At 44.3% G+C, this 12,490-nt stretch overlaps 1 protein-coding gene across 1 annotated transcript in view; it reads left to right on the forward strand.

Moving 5' to 3' along the window:
- The first annotated feature begins 581 nt into the window (after window positions 1-581).
- B3gnt2 (UDP-GlcNAc:betaGal beta-1,3-N-acetylglucosaminyltransferase 2) overlaps window positions 582-12,490 on the forward strand; it is a 29,670-nt gene continuing 17,761 nt past the window's right edge. Inside the window, exon 1 of the mRNA XM_026387198.2 lies at window positions 582-804. The gene's annotated coding sequence lies outside the window, so the exon portion shown is untranslated. The remainder of the gene's footprint in view (window positions 805-12,490) is intronic.

The following is a 12,490-nucleotide window of genomic DNA, read 5'->3' on the forward strand; positions in this document are numbered from 1 at the left end:
CTGAGTGGGCATGAAACAAAGGTCACGTTCCACTTTGTCCCTGTACCCGCCCCCCCACCATCTCCCACTGCGGAACGATTTCTAACCCACCCCTGCACCTGAGGGGCTGCTGGGATTCACTCTAGGCCCAGTCACACATAGCCCTGGCCAGGAAAGCTCACTGGGGTCCTCATCAAGTGAGGAAAAGAAATCTCCTTGCATGGAGCGGACTGCAAAGAGGGGCCAACTGAAGACATTTAGGTTAGACCTGAGTTAAAAGTGATTTTTTTAAAGTTTCAAGCTGCCCTGTTTTTCGGGAAGGGTTTATTTCCTAGGGGGTCCCTTTTCTCCAGTGTAACCCCTTGCTTGCTAGGTGTGGACGTAGAGTTCGTTGGGTCCCCGGAAGCCACGGGAAGCACGAGCCTGGGCGGGTCCAGGGAGCCAAGTAGCTGGCCGGCAGGAGACCGGCCTTCCCAAAACTTGGGGCGCTGGGCGGACTCCGGTGCTGGGCGGTGACGCGAGGGGCGGCGCCGAGCCTGATTGGCGCGTCGGTCGGGGGCGGGCCCAGGGCGGGCGCCGAGAGTCAGCCGCGGCGCCGGGAGCCGGAGCCTTGAGAGAGGCGTAGCGGCTGCGGAGGCAACAAGTGCTGGAGGCAAGCCGGAACTGTTCACGCCGCAGACTCCGCCGGGCCGCCCGTCCCGGGCGCCGCGCATGGAGCGTGAGCGGCGGCGGTCGCCGGGCTGAGCCGCGCGGAGCGGCTGGGACGTGGATGAGGCCGAGATCTCCCGCCCCCGCCCCGCCGAGCTGGAGCTGCTCCTGGACAAGGTAGGGCCCTAGCGGGTGGTCACCCCCACCTCTTTTCTTCTCGCTCTTCCCTCCCCCGCTGCTTATCCGGGCCCACTCTGTCCGCCCCCCTCCCAACTCACTCCTCGGGGCCCCGTGACTGGACCCCCTCTTTCCTCCCACCTCCTCTCCAGTTCCGGCTCCATACCGGCGCCCCGGCGGAGGAAACCGTTCCTAAGTGGCTTCTGCCGCATTTACGCTTCTTGCCTTCCGCTGGGGTTTCTGCATCTTCCGAACCCTAGATGAAGAGGATAACGAAACCCCCAGTTGCGCGTCTTTGGAGCCTCCTGCTCCATTCCACACCCACCCCCTGGGGCCCAGGGATATTCCCCCTCCTCTCTGCACCCTAACTTCCGGGGGATCCCGCGCCCTGGGCTGCAGGATTTGGGAAGGGGCTTCTGGGTCGGGGCGTCCTCTTCTGGGGTATCTGGGTATTTGGGGGAGGGGAGCCGTGTGCGATTTCTCTCTGGCACCCCCGCACCCCACCCTCGCACTGCGCTGGTCTCCAGTGCCGCATGGGGAGATCAGGTGTTTTGTGAGCCAGGGAGCCGCCGGCACCCGCTCCCCACCCCCAACCTCTTGCACTGCCACCTCCGGTTCCCCATAGACTGGTTTCTGCGAAACTTAGGGAGAACCTTTCGCTTTGACCTCTAAAAATATTTCCACGCTGCCCGCGTTGAATGATTAACCAGGCTGCTGGTCCGAGACACCGCGAGGGTGGGGGTAGCTGGCAGGCCAGGGAGCGCGCAAAGCCGCTCTCTGAAAAACACCTCTCGGGGAAGGTGGGCGTGGGGGCCTTGGGCTGTCGTGCTGGTCTGGTGGCTGCGGGATGGCAGGTGGACCCTTCTGGAGTTAATAAAACTGAGTCACCTTGTTACTTTCCAGGCCATGGTTTTTTACATTCTAGGTTGGGGAGCCGCTGAACCCCCTCTTTACCCATCAAGTGGAGGAACAGACAAGAAATCCCCCACAAGTGTCACAGCGTGAAAGGTCGTCTTTAAAAAAAACATTACATACATTTATAACCTCGGTTGTTGATGGGAAGGCTTTCTCCTCCCTAAAACGTAGGGATCGTTTGTCTTGGCTCCCCTCCCTGCATGGCCGCCTCAACCTCCCCGACTTCGTAGACGTTGTTTAGAACAATTATTCTCCTGCCCCTCCCTTTTTAGAGCCTCGTCTGTCAAGTTGCGAAGCCAGTTGTTGAATATGGGCTCCTACTTGTTTTAACAAATTCTTCCAGTGTAATTATTTGTGCCTCGGGAGGTGATGGGATGGTTAACGAGGTGGCGACTGGGCCAGGACTGGGAGTGGGAAGGTGGGACTGACTGATCGAGTATGTGTGTGTGGGGTCTCTTGTGCTGTCTCATGGTCGCCTGTAGATCTGACAGCTGACCTGGAGGGAGGGTAGGTCACTTCCCTCTGCCCTAGTGCCTGCTTCTGCTTCTTTTGAATAGAGGTTATTAAGCCTGATGGAATTTGGGAGAATTTTACGTAGAGCCCGTGTGCTCTTAAACCAGATTAGATTTTAAGACCAGAGAGGTGAAGGAGCCCTGTTAAGAACTCTGCTGGAGTAATTTGAGTAACCCTTTTCCGCCCTGCCCAGCCTTCACAAACGTGTTTATCATAAGACCTTCTGTTAGAAACTCTTTTTTCAGTGTGGAATATTGCTTTTTTCCTTGGGACCCTCTCTGCAGAGGGACTCACTTCTCTTAATTTAGTTTTCTGTATGTATGTTTGTATGTATGCAGATGGTGTATGTATGACCAAAGCCCTAATTCTCCGTTAAATTTGAGTTCCCACCCTCTCTTTTCACTAGTCTTGGTTTTGCTACAGAGGGTTCAGTGACATAGGGCGAATTGTTTTTCATCGGAGCCTTATTTCCCATATCTGGTTTTGGGGATGGTAGTGTCTGCCCTAAGAGGCTCTGTTTGAAGACATGTAGGATGATTTCCTACTCCTGTCATTGGCCCCTTGAAGTTATGGAGGCTTTAATGAGGGGTCCTGGTGCAATTAATATAGAATTTCCTCCTGGCATCAACTTCCTTTTACCCAAAACTGTGGGAACAGTTAGATTTGTCTGAGGATGAAATCAGCCAAATTTGGCAAATGCATTTAGAAGGTTTTTAAAATCCAAGGAATGTGGTAGTCTTTTGAGGAAAATAAGCATAACTTACTTGAATTGATTTTTTTGTGTGTGTGTGACTTCTGAAGGAGGGCTGGGTAAATAGATGGCTTATGTGGTTAGGAAGATTTCCTTGTTTTAAAAAAATCATGATTTAGATTTCTCTAAAACTTCTATATTACCATTATGCTAAAAATAGGAAAGTGGAACTGGTAATGCATGATTGACTTTACACTGTACTCTGTTCAAATGTGATTTTTTTTTAAAGTTACTTTAAAAAGCAGGAAAATCCAAGAACATTAATCATTTTAGTTTACATGATGCATTGTCGGTATAAGGCAAAGATGTTCTGGATAGAGATGTGTGTTTTTCAGCTGATGGAGGGATTAAGAGAAAAGGTGAATCCTTCTTTCTGAAAACATTAGCTTTTAATGATTTCTAATAATGTTGAGTTTTTTGGAAAACCTAATTTAAGAATACTGACCATCCCTGAAATATTGCTTTCTTGACCACCAGGTCAGTCTTTTTAAAAAACAAACAAACAAACCAAAAACCAACTTTTTTTTTAATTGTAGATGAACACAGCACCTTTATTTATTTATTCATTCACTTTTTAAGCGGTGCTGAGGATTGAACCCAGTGCTTCACATGTGCAAGGCAAGTCACTGCCACTGAGCCACAATCCCAGCCCCACCAAGTCTTTTAATTCTTTCTAACTTTTTTTTTGAAATATTTTTTAGTTGTTGATCAACCTTTATTTATTTATTTAATTTATTTGTATGTGGCGCTGAGAATCGAACCCAGTGCCTCATGCATGCTAGGCAAGCGTGCTACCACTGAGCCACAACCCTTATTTAGAGTTCTTTTAATATATTAACATTTAAAATTTTTTTATTTAGTGTTTTTTTGATAGTTTTATCAATTTGTTAAAGACTTTAAAAATTACTGAATGCAAATGGATATTTTTTCCCCCCAGTACTGGGGATTGAATTCAGGGGTGCTTTATCCTCCCCATCCCTTTTGTTGGGGGATGTGTATGCCATGGATTGAACTCAGGAGCTCTCGACCACTGAGCCACATCCCCAGCTCTATTTTGTATTTGATTTAGAGATAGGGTCTCACTGAGTTGCTTAGCACCTTGCCATTGCTGAGGCTGGCTTTGAACTGGCCATCCTCCTGCCTTAGCCTCTGGAGCTGCTGGGATTACAAGCATGTGCCATTGTGCCCACCCCCCATCCCTTTTTATTTTTTGAGACAGATCTCATTATATTGCCCAGGCTGTCCTCAACTTGTGGTCCTCCTGCCTAAGCCTCCTGAGTCTCTGGGATTACAGGAGTTTGTCACTGTGCCCAGCTAAATGGTTGCTTTTATAAATACTGAGATCCTGCAACTGGGATAATATATAATCTACTGCAGCAAATCCAATAGGATATATAAATTACCAATACTGAAAGATTCTCATAAAGGCCTTTTGGTCTTATGTATAAATGCTTAGGGGAAACTAAAGTAATTTTTATCAGTTGCCTGATATTTTTTGGTGTGCCCAGAAAGCTGAAATGTGAATTAAACTAGTCTATGGTAAATATTTGCTGGCTGCATAATCAAAAGCATCCATTAGGGTCTGGGATTTTGACTCAGTGGTAGAGTGCTTGCCTCGCACACATGAGGCACTGGGTTCGATCCTCAGCACCACATAAAAATAAATAAATAAAGATATTGAGTCCATCTACAATTTATATATATATAAAGAAGAAGAAGAATGTATACCCCCAACAGGTGTGGGTCCAGTTGTTCTCCCGCCACTGCCTCAAGGTGGGATAACTATTAGTAGGCACTTGCCAAATTTGTCTCCAAATAGTAGGATGAATATATTCATCTCTCTGGAGAGGCAATTACTGTTCGGATAAGAGGTGTGCACATGTGTGGGGTAAGGCTTTGAGAGAATTGATGTAATGATTTCATCATCACCCACTGGTGATGAGGCTTTGCCAAGTCTAACAAAGCTTCAGTGAGAAGAATTTATTACTTGATGGAGAATTTTTTTTTGTGTGTGGGGGGTGGCAGTGGCACACATAGTGGCCCAGTCTCTACTGCTAGAACAAGTTATTTGTACTGAGTTTTCTATTCCTTACAACTCTTGGGTTGAGTTTTTTTACACTACTTAAGTTGCTCCTTTTGTGAGTTTTATGTCCTTTGCTCAGCAGCTTTGTCTTGGCTTGATTTAATCATTGTAACAAAATCCAACCTTTGTGAGAGTCAGCATTGTTGATAAAGTTATAACATCTAGAAATATTTGTGTAATTTAAACTTTCAGCATTTCCATAGTTAAATTGAAGAACTTTGTTACAGGTTATTTTCTGTGCCTCTGTAAATGTTCCCTTATAGCAGGGTTTATATTATTTTAAAAAAAAAATTCTCATGTGGCTGCAGAGGGGAAATTCCCAGTAGCCAGGAAACCGATACTTTCCACTTTTCATTCTGCAGCATTTTAAACCAAGTTTATTGCTCAGATGTGTTCAGTGTGATGTGACTAGAAGGTTCATTGCTTACTGGAATGTTTTTTTTTTTTTTTTAAAGGTATCATCCAAGATAATCAACTCTGGAGTGTGGGTGGTTAGGTTCTATCAGTGGTGGTGTGGTGGTTTAATGGTTGTAAGCCTAAACTTGAAGTCAATTGGATGATTTTTTTTTTTTTAACTTGAGGTATAACGGTGTGTGAAGTACCCAAAGTGTGAGCTTATGTGTGTGTTTCTACCTCCCAGATCCAGAAATAAACATTTCTTCTACTATAGAAGGTTCTGGTGTTCCTTTCTAGTCAGAACGTACTCCCTAGAGGGAACAGTTATTCTTACATCATCATAGATGTGATTATATCATCATAGATTGGTTTTACCTATTCTCGAACTCCACATAAGTGGAATCTCAGAATGTACAGAATGTGTAGTCTTTTGTGAAACAGGCCGGATTTGAGTTCTGTTTTGCCACTTACTATGTAACTATGGACAAGTTACTTGACTCTGAGCTAGTTTTCTCGTTGTGAAATATCTCATAGATATGCTGGGAAAGTTTATGTGAATGATATACCTAAAATACCTAGCACTGTGGCTGATAGGCAATTTTTTATTTCATTAAAAAGATAACTAAAGCAACTATGTCTTCTCTGTTTATACAATCCATTTCATTATAAAAGTCAGGTCTTTTTTTAAAATATAGGTCTGTTATTGAAAGTTAGGAAACCAAATTTGTTTGATTCAATACTTTGTTGATGTGGCATTTAGCTTAAAAAATGTATTATTCGTTGATAGTTGATCTCCTATTGCTTTCGGTGGATTTTTCCTCTCCAATGACAGTTATTGAAATGTCCCATACATAGCTCTTGATCTGCTAGCTGTGTTATGAGCTAGCGTGCAGAAGGGTGCAGTAGTGAGAGCTGGTTTGCATTTGATCTTGAAGTGTGTGGAAGTGTTTAGATGAAAGTCATCAGTAAGTGCCCAAGATGCTCAGAACATTTACTGCTGCATTATGTTTTGTGAAGTAATTATTTCAGAAGTGAAAGCACAGGGCCAATTGTTTTAATTGCATGCTTCAGACAAGCCATTTAAAATGTGTTCGACTTTTGTAATCTTAACTCTATAAGTGGTTTTATATATTCAATGGTCTCGTGTCCCCAGTGGGTTTATTTGATACTTCTTAATTTTGGACTCCTCCTTCAATTGTAACTTGGGTGGTATTTTAGCATTCTTTCCAAAAGTTTTTCTTATATTTATTTAGAAACAACATTCAAGATAAGGTGAAGGAAATTAACATGAATTAACACTAACTATTAACAACTTGATTTGGACCCTGTAAATGTTCTTCTCTGCACATGTATACTTCTAGAATGACCTCAGAAAAAACACACTGCTGGCACTTTAGGCTTATTTGACAGTGTGATGTCTTGCCTAAGAGATGCCTGGCAGATAGGGCAGGTATATCAGAATGCCTAGGTTCAGGCCCATTCATATTCTAACTCTTGCTTGTAGCTCTCCCTCTTCTTAGTAGTGCTGGGAACCCAGTCCCCTGAGTCTCTCTCCAGGGAGCCTCCAGATTGCAAGAACTGAGAGGGAATGCCTATTCTGAAATAATCCTCCTCTAGTTAAGAGCTCAAGATGATGGCTGGTGAAGTGGGCTGTGTTCAATAGCTAATGTCCATTGATAGAACACCTAGCACTGTGCTCTGTCCTGGGTGTGTTTACTGGTGGGTCAGGCATGGTTCTGGGTCTTGGCCTACTGAAGTTGGCTATCTGGTAGACCCTGAAAAGGAATTGGTGAGAGTGCTTCTGAAGAGGCAGAAACAAAGTGTGTGTTGGGCAGTCAAGAAAGGCTCCCTGAGGAAGGGGTACTTGGACTTAGCCTTGAAGAATGAACGTATAACTTTTTAGGGGCAGAGAAAGGAAGGCAGAGGTGGCCATTGCATTGCAGCCTGAAAGAACAGGATATTGCGAAGTCTCATAGAGCCATGTCAGAGGAAGCAGCAAGGTATACTGTGAGTTTGGAGTGCAAGGTGCTTTGGAGCAGGTAACAGCCTGCAGCACAGCCTCAATGATTGTGCAGAGATGTGGTACTTGATAGTTTCAGAGGCAGTGGGGAGCCATTGAAAGTTCTTGGGTGCACAGGGTGTGTTGACATGTCATGGTCAGACTTACATTGAAGAGGATGAACTTGAGCCAGCGAGGTGGATGGGAGACTGGACTGATCAGGAGCTTGGGTCATTATATAGACAGCCTGGTGGGACTGTCTGCTTCCTATTTCCCCTGCCCTCTATCTGTTTTGGGGAAGAAACTGGAACTACCTTAAGTTCACTTCTCTGATTCAGACTCCAGTGAGTCCCTCTCTTCCCCAGAATAAACCCCAAATTCACCTATTGGGATGTGGATATCCTCGACTCTCACCTGCCTTCACCCCTCCACACACTAGCTTTCCTGCCTGTGGCCTTGGTGCCACCTGCTACCTCTGGCTGCAGTTATTCTTCACCCTTTTCTCTCTGATCACCCCGCTTAACAGAGCCTTACCCTTATTCCTTTAGTTTTTGTTGTTTTATTTTAGACATTGCTTGGTTTAAGTGGGTGCTTGTTGGAATTTATTGAATTAGGCCACTTCATTAGCTTCGGTAGGGGAAAAACTCAGTTCAAAAACAGAGCAGAGGTGGTACAGGATTAAAGACCATGTGTGTTTGAAAGGTGAGAGATGAATCATGGATGGGTGGGATAAGATTTAGAAACCAATTAAAGAGGGGCTGGGGATGTGGCTCAGCGGTAGCGTGCTCGCCTGGCATGCGTGCGGCTCGGGTTCGATCCTCAGCACCATATACAAACAAAGATGTTGTGTCTGCCGAGAACTAAAAAATAAATATTAAAATTCTCTCTCTCTCTCTCTCTCTCTCTCTCTCTCTCTCCCCCCCCCTCCCTCTCTCAAAAAAAAAAAAAAAAAAAGAAACCAATTAAAGAAGATGTGGAAGAGGAGGTGAGCTACAGACATGGGCCATTGGGATATCATTTAGTATACGGAATATTAGAGTCAGTGGTAGTGTCTAAGGGTGCAAAGGACAGGAGTGTGGGATGAGGGAAGACCCAGTAATGGACTTGGTCCATTTTGGGGGGTTGAGGCCAGGAATTAAGGCTGCCAAGAGGGAAGAGAATCGGGAGGTGATAGGGTTTGCCCCAAATGGGAGGGTAGAAGTGGTGGCCAAAGGTGTTGGGTGCCCTGGGAATCCAGGAGAGTGCAAGGATTGTGAAGATGCTAGACGTGAGGGGAATTAAAAAGGGGTCAAGGCAGGACGAGGGGCATGACAAGAGTGAGTAATTGCAGCACCTGGAGAGAGAACTTTTCAGTGGAGAAGTGGAGATTGCTAGTGGTTCAAGAACCTGGGGGCACAGCAGAGGTTGTCACTGGGGGTGACTGGTGATGTGGAGATCTTGCAGAAGGAGGGTTAGGTTCCAGAGCTGACATCAAGTATCACTGTAACCATGGCAACTCACTTAGCTTCTGTTTCCCACCCCCTTGCAAAATAGGATAAAACCTGCACAGCCACCTTTCTGGGTTTATTTTAAGTGTAAATCCATTGAAATTGTGAATATGAAGGTGTTAACACTCTAGTAAGGTATTTCTATGAACCATAAATTTGCCACAGCTTATATAATTTTTGCTTCACGATTTTTATCATTTATTTTCTTTGAAAAGCACTCAACATTCAAATGCTTCTCTAAAGTGTTGCTTTTTTGAGTCCTGATCAGGGAGTGATACACAGTGTGTGTGTGTGTGTGTATGTATGTGTGTGTGTTTAAACAAACCCTTCAGGTCTAGCCCTAGGTGTTCAGTAGGAAGTCTGGTGGTATTCTCAAAATCAAATATATTTGTCTAACACAGAAAGGGTCAGAGTGGACTTGTTACAAATGTCATCCTATCTAAATGTACCTGGTCCTCTGTATCCATGAGTTCCACAACCAAGGGTTCAACTAATTGTAGGCCAAAAACATTCAGAAAACAACAACAACAAATAATGCAAGGTAAAAAATACAGTATAAAGTTGCTTTTGGAAAATATGGTGTGTGTGTGTGTGTGTGTGTAATATATATACAAAAAGTTTTATTTAGCCATAAAGAAAAATGAAATTATGTCATTTGTAGGAAAATGGGTGGAATTAGAGACCATTTTGTTAAGTGAAATAAGCCAGACTCAGAAGGTCAAGGGTCATGTTTTTTCTCTTATGTAAAATTTAGAGAGGAAAAAGGAAAAGAAAGGTGGGGGTGGGGTGGGGAGGATCTTGTAAACATCAAAGGGGGGAGATCAGTAGAGGAAAGGGACCAAGAAAGGGGAAAGTGCCTGGGGAATGATATTGGCCAAATTATGTTGTTATATTGTGTGCATGTATGATTTGTGACAACAAACCCTGTCATTAGTTTTCAAGCATAATGCACCAGTAAAATAATGTGGAAAGAAAAAAAAAAACTGCTTTCATAGTGTTGACTTTGTATTAGGTAGTATAAATAAATAATCTAGAGATGATTTAAAGTAAACTGGAGGATGTACATATAAGTTATATGCAAATACTGTGCCATCTTAAAGACTTGAGCATCAGAGGGTTTTGCTGTCTTCAGGGTCCTAGAACCAGTTCCTCATAGATACTGAACTAATGAGATATATTTTTATATATATATTTATTTTTTAGTTGTAGTTGGAGACAATACCTTTATTTTGTTTATTTTTTTAATGTGCTGCTGAGGATAGAACCCAGGGCCTCGCACGTGCTAGGCTAGCATTCTACCACTAAGCCACAACTCGAGCCCTAATGAGGTGTATTTTTTACACTTCTTATTTTATAGCTGAATTTGAAACTCATTTATGAGGAACTTTTGTAGCTATTATTCTTTTAAGTGAGATGCAGCCATTTTACTTTTCTTCTTTCCCTTCCTCACATAGGAATTATTTCCTTCAAATGAACTTAAAATATCTATGGATAGCCCTATTTTTAACTGAATGTTTCTCTTTCGAGTTTTTGTTCCTCAAGGTTTGATGGATCCTGTTTAAAAAAACAAAACAAAACTCTTTATAATTGAAGTTTTCAAACATGTATGACACAGAGAAGCGTATAACAAAGCCTTAGGTGGCCAGCGGTTCTTTCAGCAGGATGATTTTCTTTTTTCATCCCTCCCCCACTCATGACCATACTGAAGGGTGTGGAGGTCTACAGTGGGGAGGCCACTGTTAGTGTAGAGGCAGCCGAAGCTGTGGGGATCCAGCAGAGGGAATGCCCCTCCGGAAGCTCTCGGCACAAGGATGGATTGCTGTGGTCCTGGTGGTTCCACCTGTATGGTAGTGTACAGTATGTGACCGTGACATTCATAGATGTACTTAAAACTGAGGTGATTTAAATTGCTTGGCAAAAGAGGCCCACTTTCCTAGCTGCTCAGCAGTGTGCCCATATATTGAGCAAACAACATGATCTCTTTTATTTTGGCAACACGTTTCTCTTGGCAAGTGGTGGGAGAAAGCTGTGTTACTATTTCACCTTCTTTAAATAAGTAGCCATAAGTCTTGGTTGAATGATTGGATGATTCCTCAACCCCTTCCTTTAATAGGATATTTGGATGAAAGGCCAGAAGGTCATTTGTTTGGAGGCTTTGTTTTCTAAACTCACATGATTTATTTTAATATTTTAAAAAATGAGTTAGAAACCACAGTGCTCAAGCCCCTATCAGTAACTAGTTACAATTTAGCCAACATTTGAGAAATGGAGAAGGGGCAGGGAAGGAATCAGCAAAGGGAGCTGGGAGAAGAGCCTTTTGGCTTGTTTTTGCCACCCAGGGTCACAAGTCACTAGGAAGGTGGTCTTCTGGAAGGAGAATGATTTCTGATCCTAGAGAAGGGGACACTGTATGTGTGCAAAGTGGTGCCGGGGCGCATGGTGGTTGGGTGCATTTCTTGTCAGTCATTTATGGCACTTGAGGGTGGGCTGTGTAGTTCCGCCTCCCTTGGGGTTCAGGGCTGGATCTCAGGTCTCTTGGAACCATCCTGGTTGGGAGGCATTGCTGGTGTGGAGGGTGGTTTCCAGGTGACTAGATGGTGGTACTCTTTTAGAGGGGCTCCGGTTTGGGGAGATCCTGAATGCCCGGAGGAGAGGTTAAATCCAGAACCCTACCCCAGTGCTCATAGAATAGGAGGCAAATTTGAACCCGAGTCTTGAAGATAAGAGTAGAATAAAGCAGCAAGAGAAAGGGCATTTTTAAGCTGAGAGAAGCCAGCCTGAGCAAAGGCATGGGTGGGAAGTATGGAAGTTGTTTTTAAGGGGTTCTTGTGCTCAGAAGGCTGCCAGAAGGGGATTTTGAGGTTGTCATGCTTGGATCTGGGGTCAGGTCTTTGTGACACAGAGTCCTTAGTGAGGATGGGGATGTCTGACCTCGCAGCTCTGCATTGGTGTTGGGGCATAGGTTCCCAGTTCTTGACCCTCTGTGCTCTCTGGGAACCTCAGACAAGTTTTACATCCTGGGAGCCAGTTTGCTTATCTGTAAGAGGAGGATAGCTTCACAGAATATATCCAGTTGGCCCTTGGCACACTTCTGGGCACATAGAGGAATCCTTAGTGACCAAGGTAGGGACTAGGTGTGCAGTTGTTGATTTGCCTTGTTATAAGGATTGTCCCTGATGATTGTCCCACTTCTTGTATTATTTCCCTCCCCCAAGGTGTTAGGTCCTTGGCCAACCTTCCTGTCAATTCGCCCTTTTTAATACATTATTTAAAAATCTCTGCACAGGCCAGTTTTACAGAATGTTCTGTATGGGTTTGTGTGTATGTGTGTTGCTAGGGATTGAAACTGGGACCTTGCACATGCTGAGCATGTGCTCTTCCACTGAACCACAACCGCAGCCTTTGCTATGAGATTTTTCATGCCAGTTTTTAGAAGAGTCAGGCAGCTATCTCAAGGCTGCTCCTCTAAGAGACTCCAGTGGGTAAGTCAAGGAGTTCTAGAGTTTGAGACTGTGTCCCTTATGCTCCTTGGTATTCCCTTC

The sequence above is a fragment of the Urocitellus parryii genome, chromosome 12 (assembly GCF_045843805.1).
Source record: "Urocitellus parryii isolate mUroPar1 chromosome 12, mUroPar1.hap1, whole genome shotgun sequence".
In the NCBI taxonomy this organism is placed as follows: domain Eukaryota; kingdom Metazoa; phylum Chordata; class Mammalia; order Rodentia; family Sciuridae; genus Urocitellus; species Urocitellus parryii.